The 16,320-nt window shown below is 38.1% G+C and overlaps 1 protein-coding gene and 1 long non-coding RNA gene across 3 annotated transcripts in view; one reads left to right on the top strand and one right to left on the bottom strand.

The window, feature by feature from the left end:
* The window catches only part of IPO5 (importin 5), a 52,734-nt gene extending 40,489 nt beyond the window's left edge, over positions 1-12,245 (bottom strand). Inside the window, exons 1-3 of one of the 2 annotated variants that reach the window (XM_072976469.1) lie at positions 12,163-12,245; positions 11,678-11,757; positions 2,990-3,100 (exon numbers count right to left, since the gene is read on the bottom strand). The gene's annotated coding sequence lies outside the window, so the exon portion shown is untranslated. Of the gene's footprint in view, positions 1-2,989; positions 3,101-7,700; positions 7,783-11,677; positions 11,758-12,162 lie in introns of those variants that run through there. The other variant, XM_072976470.1, reaches the window with a different exon arrangement.
* LOC140701169 (uncharacterized) lies at positions 10,405-11,636 on the top strand. The gene is made up of 2 exons (XR_012080085.1): positions 10,405-10,462; positions 11,490-11,636. It is a non-coding gene; the product is annotated as an uncharacterized lncRNA (long non-coding RNA).
* Positions 12,246-16,320: the final 4,075 nt, after the last annotated feature.

Raw genomic sequence — 16,320 nt, 5'->3', positions numbered from 1 at the left:
TGAGCACTTAATGTGCTCTTTAAAGCTCTATTTCTTGCCTATAAACTGGAATAATAATGGTTGTTAAGGTATGATATTATTAAGCACGAAAGCTCTAACATGAAATTATAATTGGAAATGAAATGGAGAGGCAGAAAATGTTTGAGTCTTGCTCACTCCCAATTGGCTGCCATTACTTTGGGCAGATTAATTGGGAACAGCCAGCTGCTGATTCCTTTCTTTTTAGCTTATTAGACATGACATTACCTCTATTAAGTTCTGGACGCGTATTTGCTCAGGGCATTTACAACCCTCTGTAAAAATGGGTGAGGTTGGAAAAATGGAAGAGTGCAGGAATCTCTCACTTAGGGACCTGAAATCTAGGTTAATTTAGGATATTTGAAGTTTGTTAGAAAGCACTGCACAGTCTGGTCATGACCTCTTTATAATACTACAGGAGGAAAAGTTTCTTAACAAGAGCATCAGAAGAGGATCAGAATCCTTTCTAGCTACTGCTTTTCGTTTTATGAGCTTCTGAGATGGGACGCCCCATAAAAAAGACCAGCAGGACCCCCAGGCAGGGACACTACTCTCCTACCAGCACCATCCGGTTCCCTGGCCCAGAGGCTCTATCTCACTTTTTGCCTCTGAGACAGCTTACTTCTAGGAAAGTGGAACTTACCCCTAAAATTCTACTGGTTCCCTGAGCTCACTCCTGATTGGTTCTTTCTTTCACTCCTGATTGGTCCATTTCCCTAACTTCTGATTTGTCATTTCTCTCCCTCCTGATCCATTCCTACACAGCTTGTTCCTAATTAGTCAACATTTGTTACACCTTATTTGCATATGATGTTGCAAAGTGTAAACTGGCAGCCTATAAAAGCCTGTGTAAACCTACAGACGGGGTCCAGAGCTTGGAGTGTTAACTTTTCTGAGCCTGCTGGCATAATAAATCTGAGTTCTCCAACTCTCCGAGTGCTGCTTGGTCTCTTGCCAGGATCCAGGTTGCTATCACAACTGAGCTGTAACACATTTTTCTGCAACACTTCCATGTTGATGGGCATGTTCTAGAAATTGTGAGGTGGCTGGAGAAATTAGGCTTATAAAATATCTGTTAAAGCCTCTCTCAGCTGTGGTAAAATTTGGTCTCGTCTGTCGTTTCTGGCTTATTGGGTGCTTCATGTAAATAAAATTCTCCCAAATGAACAATCCATAATTTTTTTTAAGTTGCCCTAGGACTCCAAAAGAACCACAACTACTTGTCCTGGTAGCTGTAAGCACACAAGCTCTCTGTATCACAATTTACTATGAGGGTGAGTTTAGATGATATAAATGAAAGTATTATAATCTGTAGCGGTACATGGGTGTAAAGTGATGGTATTATTTACAGGTGTTTGTATTAATAGGTAACATTGGTACAATGAGAAAAGTTGGATTTGTTTTCTCATCTGTAAAAATGGGAATAATACTTCTACATAGGGGTGTTGTAAAAGTTAGGATAATGTTTGTAAATGCGCATAGCATGGTGTTTGCATAGTAGTTACTTGGTAATTGTCAGCTATTATTAGTCAGGTGCATTTAGGGGGTTACATAGTAAATAGACCTTAAGCAAGTAATTACTCTTACAGCTACATGTGATATAGATGTGTAATCACATTTGTGTGTGAATAAAATATATCTGTATTTTCTATTAGTCTTTCAATTATGCAGAATAAAATAGTATATGGAATGGATTAAAGAACAGTTAATAGACACTTGGCTAATAAATAAGATTTCTAACTCTTTCCAATAGTGATGTTATCAGTTGCCTAGATAAGAGCCAGCAAAAAAGGTAAGAACTGTTGAAAAGTTGTTTGCTGCAAATAAAAATGCTGTAAAAAACAAAAATGTTCACATTTCTTCAGCTGCTTTTTATCAAAATGTTCAAGCGCCTTTCTGAAGGAGTCTCTTATAGTCAGAGCATGCCAACCAGACGCAAGTGAAACCATCACGTTCCCAAAGGGCATTGCACACAATAGGCCCTCAGCAAATTGCTGAATTGAACACAGGCAGGGGAAATTTGGACTCAGTTTCTTTTGCGCACGCTCTCTCTCTCTCTCTCTCTCTCTCTCATAGTTTTTATACATGAGATTCGCTGAATGTCTGCATTCAATGGTTGGCTTCATTTTAGGGAGGCAGGAGAATTTGGAGACTGGGATCACAGGCTCCAGAGGTAGCCAGAATGAGCATTCAAATAATGACTTCACCACTGACATGCTGTTGATCTGGCCCAAGTTAATTAACCTTTCTCAGCCCAGTTTCCTCTTCTATGAAAAGGGGATATCAGAAGTACTTTCACCACGTCTTCAAATACTTGTCATAGTGCCTGGCACAGAGCAATTGCTTAAGACACATTAGCTGTCATGACTAACACAGATTGGAGCCTCCAAAATTTGTAAATTTAATTCTGATTGCACATCTACTTGTTGTGTTTTTATACTCCTAATATATCAGCAATGCATAACTGTGGCCAACCAAAAAAAATTTCAGGTTTGATTCAATCATCATAGAGGGTTTCAAGGCCATTTTCAGCTTTAAATACTACAGTTGCACTGACCAACATGGTAGCCACCAGCCATTGTGACTACTGATCATTTGAAATGTGGCTAGTTTGCATTAAGGTGTCCTTTAAGTGTAAAATACACTCTAAACTTCAGACTTAGCAGGAAATTAATAATAATTTTAAATTGGTCACATGTAGAAATGATACCACACTAAAGAGAATATATTATTATATTATTCACAAGCTATAATTATTAACTACATTAATAAATTTGGCTTTTTTTAATATATAGATACTAGAAACTTTAAATTTACATATGTAATTGGTATTTGTGGGTCACATTATATATTTCTATCTGACAGGGCTTTCCTAGAGAATAAAATAAAGAACTAGCTAATCATAGGTGCCCTGCATACTTTGTTCATTTAGATTTAAGAAATGACTTGTCACCAGGTGAAAATTAGTTACCTTATAGTGCTTTCCGTTGCTTCCAGTTTTCCGACTTGATTCTCAGGGATTTGGAGACATGGTACAGTACTTTCTGAGCAGTGTTCCTTGCTTAGGAATTTCCTTTCCCTGCTGGTTTGACAGTAAACAGATTTGTGAACCTTTAGAAGGTAAGACTGACTCCAGATTTGGCCCTATGGAATAAATTCTTATAGGTTAAATCAAAGACTGGTTAAGAGATGGGAGAAAGGAAAAAATATCTTTTATTATGTTGATGTTGATTATTTTCATTTAAATGTGCTAAGTTGATTTAAAAGCCATCATTTGCTGCATTTTAATACCTGAGATAAAGATATACTTAGCAGAACAATTTAGTTTTTAAATTTAATGTTTTTCTTTCCTTAGAACACAAATAGGTTGAAAGTAAAAGAATGTAAAAAGATATATATACAAACAGTATCCAAAAGTGAGCTGAAATGGCTATATTAATGTCAGACAAAATAGATTTTTAAGATAAAATTGTTGTCAGAGACAAAGGAGGACATTTTATTATGATAAGAGGGTCAATCAATCATGAAGACAATTATAAACACAAGTACCTCACCAACCCAAAATACATGAAGTAAAACTTGACAGAACTGAAGGGAGAAATTCAACCAAAGAGTTGCAGAGGTTTCAGTTTCCACTCTCAAAAAAGGACAGGACCCCTAAGCAGAAGGTCAACAACAAATAGAAGACATGAAGGGCACTATTCACCACCTAGACCTAACAGGCATCTATCTGTAGGACACTCCATCCAAAACCAGCAGAATACACATTCTTCTCTAGTGCATAGGGAACATTCTTCAGGGTAGATCATATATCAGAGCATAAAACAAGCCTTAGTATGTTTAAAAGGATTGGAATCATTCAAAGTATGTTCTCCGTCCATAGTAAAATGAAATTAGAAGTCAAGAACAAAAGGAAATTCACAGGTAAGTGGAAATGATCACACTCATACATAACAAATGGCTTGAAGAAGAAATCACAAGAAAAATTAGGAAATACTGACATGAATGAAAAAGCCCCCAACCCCCAAGATACCAAAACTTATGGAATGCTGTAGAAGCAGTTCTCATAAGGAAATGCAGAATTGTAAATGTCTTCATTAAAAAGGAAGAGAGATCGCATATCAATAATCTAACCTAGTTTCTTAGAAACTAGAAAAAAGACAAACTAAACCCAAAGCAAGCAGAAGAAATAATAAAGACAAGAAAAGGAAATAAATGAAATAGAGAATTGGAAAACAATACAGAAAGAAAGCTTCTTTGAAAAGATTTTAAAAATTGACAAACTTTGGGCTAGATTGACCAAGAAAAAAGAAGACTCAAATGACTAAACTCAGAAATAAAAGGCAAGACATCACTACCAAACTTTCAGAAATAAAAAAGAATTGTAAAGGAATATTATGAACAGCTGTATGCTAACAAATTAGATAACCTATATGAAGTGGGAAAATTCCTAAAAAGTCACAAATTCCAAAGTGAATTCAAGAAGAAACAGAAAATCGAACAGACCTTTAACAAAGAGATTGAATTAGTAATTTTAAAAACTTCCCGCAAACGAAATTCCAGGATTAGACGGCCTCACTAATGAATTCAACCAAACATTCAAAGAAGAATTAACACCCAATACTTATTAAACTTTTCCAAAAAATAGAAGCAGACTGAACACTTATTCATTTTATGAGGCCAGTGTTAACTTGATACTAAAACCAAAGAAAGATAGCTCAAGAAAACTACATAACAATATAAGTATTGATGTAAAAATTCTCAACAAAATCCTAGCTAATTGAATATAGCAACAAATAAAAAGGATTCTATATCATGACCAAGTGGAATTTATGCCAGGTTGGTATAACATAAGAAAAATCAATCAGTGTAATATATCATACTAATAGAATAAAGTACAAAGACCACATAATAATCTCAGCTGATGCTGAAAAAGCCTTTGACAGAATCAAACATCCTTTCATGTTTAAAAAAAAAAACACTCAACAAACTAGGAATAGGAGGAAACTTCCTCAAACTAATAAAAGGCATACATGAAAAATCCACAACTAGTATCATACTTACTGGAGAAAAAAATGAATGCTTTCCTTTTGAGATCAAGAGTAAGATAAGAATGTCCATTCTCACCATTTCTATTCAGCCTTGTACTGGAGATTTATGAATGACATGATCTGGTATAGGAAAATATTCTGATAAATCCACAGAAGTGCTATTACAACAATAAATAAATTCATCAAGGCTGCAGGATATAAGATCAATATATAAAAATCAGTTATATTTCTATACACTAGCAATGACCAATCAAAAAATGAAATTAAAGAAATCCTATTTATAATAGCATCAACAGATCATATAATACCCAGGAACCAATTTAACAAAAGAAGTGTAAGACTTGTATACTGAAAATTATAAAACATAGCTAAAAGAAATTTATAACGATATAGATAAATAGAAAGACATTCTGAGTGCATGGGTTGGAAGACTAAATATTAAGATGGCAATTCTCCTCAAATTTGTCCACAAATTTAAGGCAATACCTATAAAAATTTCAATTTTTTTTCAGAAATGGGCAAGCTGATCCCAAAATTCATAGTAGTTATAAGAGACTGCACATAGCTAAAACAACGTTGAAAAAAACAACACAAAACATTGGAGAACTCACACCTTGATTTTAAAGCTTACTATAAAGTGACAATATGAACACTGTGGTACTAGTGTAAGGATAGATGTGTAGATCAATGAAATTGAATGGAGAATTCAGAAATGAACCTTATGTTTGTGGTCAATTGATTTTTCACAAGGGTGTTGTGATGGTTAACTTTATGTTTCAAGTTGCGTAGGCTATGATGCCCAGTTGTTTGGTCAAACACTAGTTTGGATGTTGCTGTGAAGGTAATGTAGATGTGACTAACATTTATAATTAGTTGATCTAAGTAAAGCAGATTCCCCTCCATAAGGTGGGTGGGTCTCATTCAACCAAAGGAAGGACCTTGATAGCAAAGACTGAGGTTTCCACAGGAAGAAGCAATTCTGCTTCAAGACTGCAACATAGGAAAACTCTGCTGGCTTGCTCTGCAAATTTCAGATTTCAGACTGCAGAACCAATTTTTATCCGAATTTCCACTTGCCGTACAGATTTCCTACATGCCACTCCCTGCAATCATGTTAGCTAATTCCTTAAAGTAGATCTCTCCATAATTTATCCTTTTGGTTCTATTTCTCTGGAGAATGCTAATGTATACAGGTAACAAGACCATTCAGTGTGAAAGATGAGTCTTTGAAACAAATGATGCTTGTACAATTGGATATCCACGTGCAAAAGAATAAAGTTGGACTGCTACCTCGCACCATATGCAAACCTCAAAATGAAGCATAAACCTAAGTCTGGGAGCAGAAACTATAACATGCTTAGAAGAAAACAAGAACAAATCTTCACGGCCTTGAATTTAGCATTGGTTTCTTAGAGATGATACAAAACCCACAAAAGACAAAGAAGAAAAATAGACAAGTTGGATTTCATCAAAATTAAAAACTTTTGTGCTTCAAAGGAAACCATCAAGAAAGTGATAAGACAATCCACAGAATGGGAGAAAATAGTTGCAAATCATATATCTGATAAGGGATTTGTTATCAGAATATCTAAAGAACTGTTATAACTCAATAGCAAAAAGACAACCCAATTTTAAAAAATGGGCAAAACATTTGAATAGACAACCTCCCAAAGAAGATATCTGGATATCTTCTAATAACCGACTTAAAAGATGTTCAACATTTGTTACTAGGAAAACATGAGTCAAAACCGCAATGAGGTATCACTTCGTGCCCACCCACTAGCAAGTGTTGGTGAAGGTGCTGGTGGGGAAATCGAACCCTCCTGCACTGCTGATGGGAATGTAAAATGGTGCATCAAGATGGAAAACCATTTGGCAGGTCTTCAAAAGTTAACACAGAGCTACTGTATGATTCAGTAATTCTACTCCTAAGTGTATGCTCAAGAGAAATGGAAACATGTCAACACAAAAACTTGTACATGAATGGTCACAGCATCATTATTCATAATAAAAAGAATTAACAATTCAGATGTCCATCAACTGATGAACAGATAAAATGTGGTGTATCTATACAGTGGGATATAATTTGGCAGTAAAAAGAAATGAAGTACTGACACATGGTACAACATGGATGAACTTTGAAAATACGCTAAGTGAAAAAAAACCTGACACAAAAAGTCACATATTATTTGGTTCCATTTATATGAAAGGTCCAGAATCAGCAAATTCAGAGAGGTGGAAAGTAGATCACAGGTTGCCAGGGGCCTGGACTTGCTGGTGGGGGCAGGAGGGGAGGGGAGGGAATGTGGAGTGACTGTTAAAGGGTATGGAGTTTCCTTCCGGGGTGATGAAATGTTCTGGAATGGGACAGCGGTGATGGATGCACAACTCTCATAAAAATACTAGACACCCCATTGTACACTTTAAAAGGGTGAACTCTGTGGTATGCAAATGATATCTCAACACAGCTGTTATCGTAAAAAATGCTTTCCCCAAGTGATCTGAAGGAAATTGATCCAGATCTTAATTACTGATTCTTTTTTCTGTCTTTCACAGTATATTTAGCTTTGTTCAGAATACACGGATAACATTCATAACCCTCAAACCTTTCGAGCATCCCTAAACCATTACCTGGTAGGAGATGAGGAATAGGGAGATTCAGAGATGATTTAGTCTATACATCTTGCTCTCCACCTAACTGCTATTTATTGCCAAGTACCTTACAGTTTGGGCACAATGACATATACATTTTACCTCATGCATTGTGATGACATACAGAGTGGAATACTAATTGTGACATAATCCACATCTCAAATTCTCATCCACTGGCAGGATAGATGTTTAACTGTCTATAGGTAATGAGGAAGAAACAAAAAACCTCCACAATAGTTCATATTCTTCAATTCTCCCCACTGGACGTGTAGTACCACTTCATATCATATTTTACTACATTAGCACTTATTTAGCAAACATTTCATTGATTCATTTATTTAGCAAATATTCACTGGACACCTTACCAGTTGTGGGCACTACTGCTGGGCTGTGAGGATTCAGTAGAAAGCAAGTGGATCTTCACGGAGTTTATAATCTTTTGAAAGAGGTCAGACAATAAACAAGTAAATGGGGTAGATAATTTCATATAGTGACAAGTGAGGAGAAGTGGATAATGGTTTCAAGGATGACCGGGGTGGAGTTGGGTGCTACTTTAAGGAGGGGATATTTGAGCAGAGATTTGAATGATGAGACAAGTGAAGAAATGGGGAAAATTCCACCAAGCAGAGGAAACAGCGAGTCCCAAAGCCCCAGGGGCAAAAACGAGTCCAGTGTATTCCAGCAAGGAAAGAAGGGCACAGCTGTGGAGGAGTGAGCTGTAAGAAAGGGCCTGGGGGGTAAGCAGGGGCCAGGTGACCTAAGACACTGTGATTGTTCAATAGTGTGACTTATTCTAAGTGGAATGGGAAGCCATTGGGTTAAGTAAGGGATCTGACCTGAAGAAGTTTCAAAAGATCATTCTGGCTGCTGTATAGGAAACAGACTGTAGGAGGGAAGTGACAGAGGTCATTGTAGCACCTGAAAGTCATGAGGAGACGGTGGCTCGGACGACAGCCATCGACAGTGTCCTGAGTGGGCAGATTTAGATACTTTTCTTTCAGAGACAGAGCAGGATGTAGGGTGCAGAGGCAGATCCTGGTTTCGTAGGACCTGAAACTCACACAATTTGAGGGCCCTCTGTAAGAAAAGTTAAAATCTGAACACAAAATATGGTGCCTTGCGAGGCTTCAATGTGAGGCTCCTGGCAGCTTAACCTTCATGAGATTCATGGTGGATCCTCCCCTAATGGGGGTGAGACGGAGAAATCAAGGATGCCTAGGTTTGGGGTCTGAGCAACGGTGATGCCATTAGGATGAGGAAGTGTTTGGGGTAAGGTCTGGAGAGAGGAAAAGAAGAGTTGGGTTTTGTTCACAGTAGGTTTGAGATGCCTAGAAGACATCCAAGTGGTGATGTCCAGCAAGTAGTTAGACAGAGGGGCCAGGAGATCAGGAAGAGGGCAGGGCTGGAAATATCAACTTAAGTCATCACATTCATGGCATTTAAAGCTTTGGAATTGGATGGCATTGCCTGGGGAAGAGAGAAGAGGGCCAAGGACTCAGCCCTGAGACATCCCAACACTAGAGGTCAGGCAGAGGAGGTTTCCAATTCATACATAATACAAGGAGAATCATAAGAGGGACCTGGCACAGTGACCATTAGTCACTTTAAATCGAACTCCCTTTCAACCTCTGCTTGCAAGGGTTCTTTAACCAAGGAATCCACTAATGAATGTAAAGAAATTTGGAAGAACAACTATGCGCAAATGTTAGAGAAAAAGTCAATTGCACAGCATTTTATTTGAGGGGATTCTCTTTCTTTTTCATGTATCAGGAGACGTGGTATTTACTTGGTGCTTGAGGAAATACTATTTTCTCTAAATCTTCAACCATTCAGTCCTTCTACAATCTAATCTACTCCCCCACCTCACAGAAACTACACTTTAACATGGAATTAAAATAACCAGATCAAATTGATACTAAGATGTCAAATGCTGTCCTCTTCCCATCTCATTCTAAGCCCTTGTCTAATTTTTATGCTTAAGTTTTTCCTTGACCATCGGAGATAATAGTAAGGGTCTTTTAAAGAACGTAGAAAGGAAATGGGAAAAGCAGGAGTGTGTTTTAAGTTCTGTCTAAGAGTGATATTGGAACGATGCTAGAAAAATGCTTGTGTTACATGGATTCAGCCAAATATTTCCTCTTAAAACATACCTACAGACAGAAAATCTTGATAGAACTCAGCTTAAGATGGGAATATTGGGACTTGGATCTAAACACCATCATCATAAAGGGGTTCCATTATGTTACTATCCAGGCTTGTTATAGTCAGTTACACACATACACAGTTGTATATGATTTCACATGGTGATAGGTTATAAGACATATGAAATCAAGGCACAGACAGAAACTGAAAGAGGCACTATTTTTAACAGGGTAGTCAAGGGAGACCTTTCTCAGGAGGTGACAGTTTAGCACCCAAGAGTGGCTTGCTTCATGAAAATTAATTTTCCAAAAGAGCAAAGTTATTTAAAAGATTCATATTAAAAATGCTCAACCATTTTTATATCAGATTCTAAAGTAATAGTAGCTAACGAGATTGTTCTCTTTCTGTGTCTGAGTGCTAATCTTCTGTACTTTGTCTCCTTTGATCTTCACATTTAACCAGTGAGGCTTCAATTGTTTTGTCAAGGAGAAGTGTATTGTGGCCGGGATAAAACTGGTGCCAGCTGCCGTTCCACTACTAACCAGCTATGATGCTGAACTGGGCCATCAGGGCTTCCCCAGGCCTCTGTTTCCTCATCCGTAAGTTGGGAGAGTTGGACTGGATGCCTAGGGCAGCTTTCCAGCTCCAACTTTTGAGGATAATTAAGCCAATTACCTCACTGTGTTGAAATAAATTACAGAGGCCACTTAGAGTTGCCAGTCCTGAGACAAAATTGCTCTGTATCTCTGGGATTTGAGGTCTTCTATCTGCCTGCCTGCTTTTTAGAAGTTTTTTCTTTTTTCTTTTTTCTCATTTTTCTGTTGATCAGCTGCCACTTATTGTAGCGGCCAACCTAAAATGTCAGCTGTCACTGCTTGTCATCTGCTCTCATCATCTTGTTTGCTGTGTGCTCTGGAAACCAGATAACCCAGGACATTAAACGATACATGAAATAGGCCGAGTGCTGACTTTATTTTCTGTAGAGTCCCTTGCGTGAGCTTTACAACAATTGTTGGGCCACAACAATTTAGGGTTTCTTATCTGTGTTTCCAGAAGTTTAACTCTACTAAGGTGCTAACACAACGTGCTGGCACAGAGCTGCCTCCTACTGCTAATGACAGAGGTTCCAGCATCTGTGCATATAAACACTTGACAGAACAATGGACCAAAACTGTTTAGGAAGGCCTAAATTAAACTTTATATAATGAAAGCATTGCTATTGACAAGTCCCTTGTATCTAATAATTTTCTTTGTAATTTTGGCGTTTTCATACTTTGTTAGGGGATTAAATTTTAGGATAAGTGTTTAGGTGCGGTAGTCCATTAAGTAAGTAGTCTTTTGACTACTTACTGATTTAGTTTTCCCACAATGAAAATGAATTGAAAATGAAACGATGCCTAGTAGACATCCCAGTGGTGATGTCCCTCCTTGACTTGACTGTGATCTCTGAAAATTAAGATAAAATGTCCCCAGCCTCTGACAGGAAACAGCTATAATGTATAGAGGACTAAGATGGGAACTCGAAAGATTTTAAACAGGACTGATTTTGAGTTGCTTGAGAAATTAAAACCCCTAAGAATAGAACTGCTTTTAAGTTTTGTTTTGTTTTGTTTTGTTTTTCTACAGGAAAGTTGAGTAGAAAATTCTGGTGGATTGGAGTTCACTTCATTGGTGAATAGGAGGTGAAATGATCAAGGAATGAATATCATCATTGTGGAAGAAAAGAGTAGGAGCTTTTTGTTTAAAGGCAATAAAGAACGCAATTAGCAGTGAGCAGAGACAGAACAAAGTATTTCTGATAACGTGAGTCTTACTTGGGTGCAGCAAGGATCCTGATCAGGGGAAACAGCTGTGCCCGTACATGGGTCCTGGGACGGTTTCTCCCTGGAACCACCTAAATGAAATAAAAACACATTTCTGACGCTTTCAGGATGGCTACATAGATGGCTAGGACAAGAGTCTACAGTCTTTTGGGTAACTCTAATCATGCGATGCTTCCTTAAGTACATGGAGTTGGTCACCAGCGAATCTAAGACACTATCAAGGAACAACTAGGCAGTCATGGAATTCTCATTCTTTCATTCTTGGTTTCCATCTAGGACATTCTCAGAAACACTTTTTCTGGCCTTTCCTCCTTCGCCAGTACCACTGTGGGGGCTCTGGACAGTGAGAGAACTCAAAGGCCCTCCAGAATGTCACACAGGAAGACTTTCTCTCCAGACTCATCCTAATTTGTCCCTCAGTATGGATTAAGTTCTTACATTTCTTCATCTAAATCTCAGGTCTGTGGATTACTTACCGTAGTCAAAGCTGTTCTCAGCACTGTGGTTGCTCCAGTCGTGGGATGTCATTAATCCCACAGTTCCAACCTCATGGCTTGAGATGTCACCATGGAGACCTGACTGCAATTATGACCCGCTGCAGGGTAAGCCATGCCATGTGCTGGCCCACTTCAGTTTGCCCACCATACAAGCTTTCTGGGCTGTTCAGCCATTCAGATATTATTGGCTGATCCAACTGTTCCCAAAGCCACAGAAGGAAGGGATAGGGAGCTCTGGCCTTTGAGACTTCAAAACTCATGCAGCTGGGGGTTACTCAGACTGGGTACAAATGTACTATCAATTTCAGTTTTGAAACTTCTCAGTTTCTTTGCATAGGGTTTCATAACTATTCTACTACTCAGTCCTGAAAAGAGAAACTCATCTCTCAGACAGACAGAGGTAAATTTATATAGAGGCAAAAGGAAGTTCCCTATGAAATAAGTTTATGGCATTTTGGTTTGTTTAAGTTCCTATACATTAAGTTATCCAACTTGGCCTAGGTTGTCCTGGTCCTCAATGACCTAGTTTCACTCCATTTAGTATTTCATCCTTCTGTTTCTTACTTTTCATCAATAATTAACAAAAACCAAGCTTCTAGGTTTATAAAGTTGTTTCATAAGACATGATTCCTGTGTAAAGGTCACATTTTTTTTTCTTGGTAAAATATGAGGTCTAAGCACTTTATATGTCTCTCTGCAAATCCTGAAAGTTTTTTCAGCCCCCTTCCCTGCTTCTTTGTCCTCATTTCCATCACGTGTTGTTTGTTCTGATGTTTTGGCTTGTGAGCTGGGTGGGGTTGTGGCAGTGAGGTGTCTTCATGGCATTTTCCTTACGGATACTACCAAGAGTCCCAAACCGGAGATTGTGCAGGTTAAGAATCAATGATTGAAGGAGTATAAGGTGATTGTAAGATGTGTGAATAACATATTAAAAGAATTAATCCCCACCTTTCCTCCAGCCTCTGGGAGACTGAGCAGTTGCTGGCTGAACTTGGCTCTCCTGGTTGACCTTTGGGCATTTGAAACCTACACCAAAGACTGGAATCTGGGGACTGTCTATTGATTTCTTCATCAGCAGGTGCAGCAGGTGGGAAAATAGTTGAGACAGAAGCATCATGGTGGACATGGGTAGGCTAGAAAATCCGGGGGAGGGAGAACTGCAGAAGATATGCATTATGGCCATTTTTGCCTCACATCTGAGTTTAGCCACCGGTGAGCCCTGAGAATATCCGATAATCAGAAAACTCCATGATCCCATCTTCTTCTCCTTTTTTTACCCCTGTAAGTTCATGAATTTATTTATTTTTGAGAACCTGTAGAAATTGAAATATAGTTGATAGACAGCATTATCTTCTTCTTTTTAAAAGTAAACCTTCCAATGATCACTTACCTGGGGTGTCCTTCTTCAGTTAACAATGGGATCCTTAGAGCTGTCCATGTAGCCTTCACATTTCCTTTAGTACTATTTGAGATGACGTGCATGTGAGTGATGTAATATAAATGTCTTTTGTTTGTGAAAAAAGAAAAACTCCTGTCATTCATTCTTAAACACTCAGTGAGCTCATACTGTGTTCACGTGATCAACAGTGGTGACTTTAGCGGCACCTGAAGTATCTTTTCACACTTAACTCCCAAACCTCAAACCACTCCATCTACCTACTCCCAAACTGGTACATGCTCATTTCCTTCCTACCATCATTAGCCTTATTTTTGGGAATGTTGAGCCCACAGACCTTGAAAAATAATTTAAATTAAAAAAGTTCATCTTTAAATTAAGCAACATAGTAACTCAGAGATGAGGAAAGGCCTGGAAGCAAAGCCCTCCCAAGGCTGCACCCTTCACGAACATGTTTATACAGAAACCCTGTTGAATTGCTTTCCTTGGGATGTATATTTCCATGCTACACCATACATTTGTGAAACAACTTAGCTATGCTCTTAGCCATTGAAGATGGATCACCCCATAATATAATTCAGACAAAAGCTGGGTTTATTTTTTCAGGCAATCATTTCAAAGGCCACAGGAAATGAAGCACATTTGCCCACTGCCTCCTTTCTGGCTAGATTTTGCACCAATATGGAAAGTCTGCTTTGTAGGACTAACCATTCAAACAGAGGACTTGCCTGGAATGCATCTACATAGCTCCTCTAACTTGAAAGCTCATCTCTATAGGAAGTGGGGAGCTTTTGCAGCATTTTATCCTTCAGTTTCCATTCTATAAAAATCAAATTTAAGATAGGGGAATTCTTCCAAATTGTAGATTCATGGAACTAGAAAGGATTGGGAGAATCCAAACTCATACAAATAGGACTCATATAATTCATAGAATAGAGGTTTAGATCTCAAGCAACCCAGAAATTGAGAATCCAGTCTGCACTTAACCTTTCAAAAAGAACATTTTTATGGGCAAATGATCTGAAGAGACATTTCTCCAGAGATGATATACAAATCAGCAGTAAACACATGAAAAGCTGTACAACATCATTAATCATCGGGGAAATGAGAATCAAGACCATAATGAGATACCACTTCACACCCACTAAAATGGCTATAACCAAAAAGTCATAATAACAATGCTGGTGAGGATGTGGAAAAATTAGAACCCTCTTACACTACTGTATGTAAAATGATGCAATGAATTTGGAAAGCAGCCTGGCAGTTCCTTGAAAAGCTAACCATAGAGATATCATTCAACCCAGCAGTTCCACATCTTGGTATGTACCCAAGAGAAATAAGAACTTATGTCTGTACAAGACCTTGCACATGAATGTTCTGAGCAGCATTATTCACAAAAGCCAAAGGTGGAAACAACTCAAATACCTATCAACTGATGAATGAATAAATGATATGTGGTATATCCATGCAATGGAGTATTATTTGGCAATGAAAAGGAAAGAACTGATACATGCTACGACATGAATGAACTTTGAAAACATGATGCTAAGGAAAGAAGACAGTCACGAAAGAATACATATTATATGGTTCCGCTTACATGAAGTGTTCAGAATGGGTCAATCTATAGAGTCAAAGTAGATTAGTGGTTGCCTGTGGTGGGAGAAATGAGGGGACAGGGAATGAAAACTAAAGGGTATGAGGGTTTCATTTTCAATGAAAATGTTCTAAAACGGATTACATTTATGGTTGTACAACTATGAACATACTAAAAACCACTGAATTTTACACCTTAAGTAGGTGAATTGTGTGGTATCTGAATTTTATCTCTAGGTTTCCTGTCTCAGTTTTCGATCATCTTGGCTACCAGAAAATTCTGTTTTATATTTAGCCTCATTCTTTTTGCTCACTCTAATCAAAACTCACTCCCTTTTGTTTTGTTTTTGGTAGAGACAGAGAGAAGTAAAAAACTTCCTTGTTAAACTTCCTGAATCATGATTGTTCTAACACTCAAAGGTCTGTATTAAGTCAGCTGCTTGGAGGAAACAGTGTTGGTGCCTCTAACCTTTTCTCATCGGATACATTTTACACCACTGTTTACCCTGGAGCTCCTCTGGGAGCTTAACTACTCTGGGCCTCAGAGTCTTCATCTATAAAATCTGAATATTGGACTAGATTTCAGGGACCCCTTCCTGCTCTAAAGTTCTGTGAAGAATGTCAATATCCTTTGAGACAGACTAGACATATGAAATAAGGATATTTTCCTGAGCCATTGTAGGCATACCTACAATCAACTATGAAGAGAATCTGGAAATGGATTCGGGTAGCCAAGGGTTAAAATCAGCGACCACAGCATGAAGGGGCCACAGCAAAAGGCTAAGTCAGGAGACTTGATTTCTGCTTTTATGACATGTGGTGAGAATTTGGAGAGGTCACGTGAGCCCTCCTGTACATTTCCTTTTGTGTAAAATGGGCTGCATCTAACTTGCCTAGCTCCCTCTAAGAAATGTTTCCATTGCATTAGTAAACGAGCAGATATCGTAGTGCAAAGATTTTAACAATAGTTTGTAGACCAAAATAAAAATACTGTCATTGAAAGACCTCGTTCTGTGGAGAAAATTTGTGTCACCGAATTTTGGGGGGGGAGTCCATTTTACTTTGGTCTTATTATCTCCTCTTAAAACTTAACATATACGGTATAGTGAAAATTAAAGTGAGCATGAAAATAAAAGCTTAATGAAATC

This window comes from Vicugna pacos, chromosome 14 (assembly GCF_048564905.1).
Source record: "Vicugna pacos chromosome 14, VicPac4, whole genome shotgun sequence".
NCBI lineage: Eukaryota > Metazoa > Chordata > Mammalia > Artiodactyla > Camelidae > Vicugna > Vicugna pacos.
Note: the sequence above shows the minus strand (reverse complement) of the source record. Positions and strands in the feature narration are given on the sequence as shown.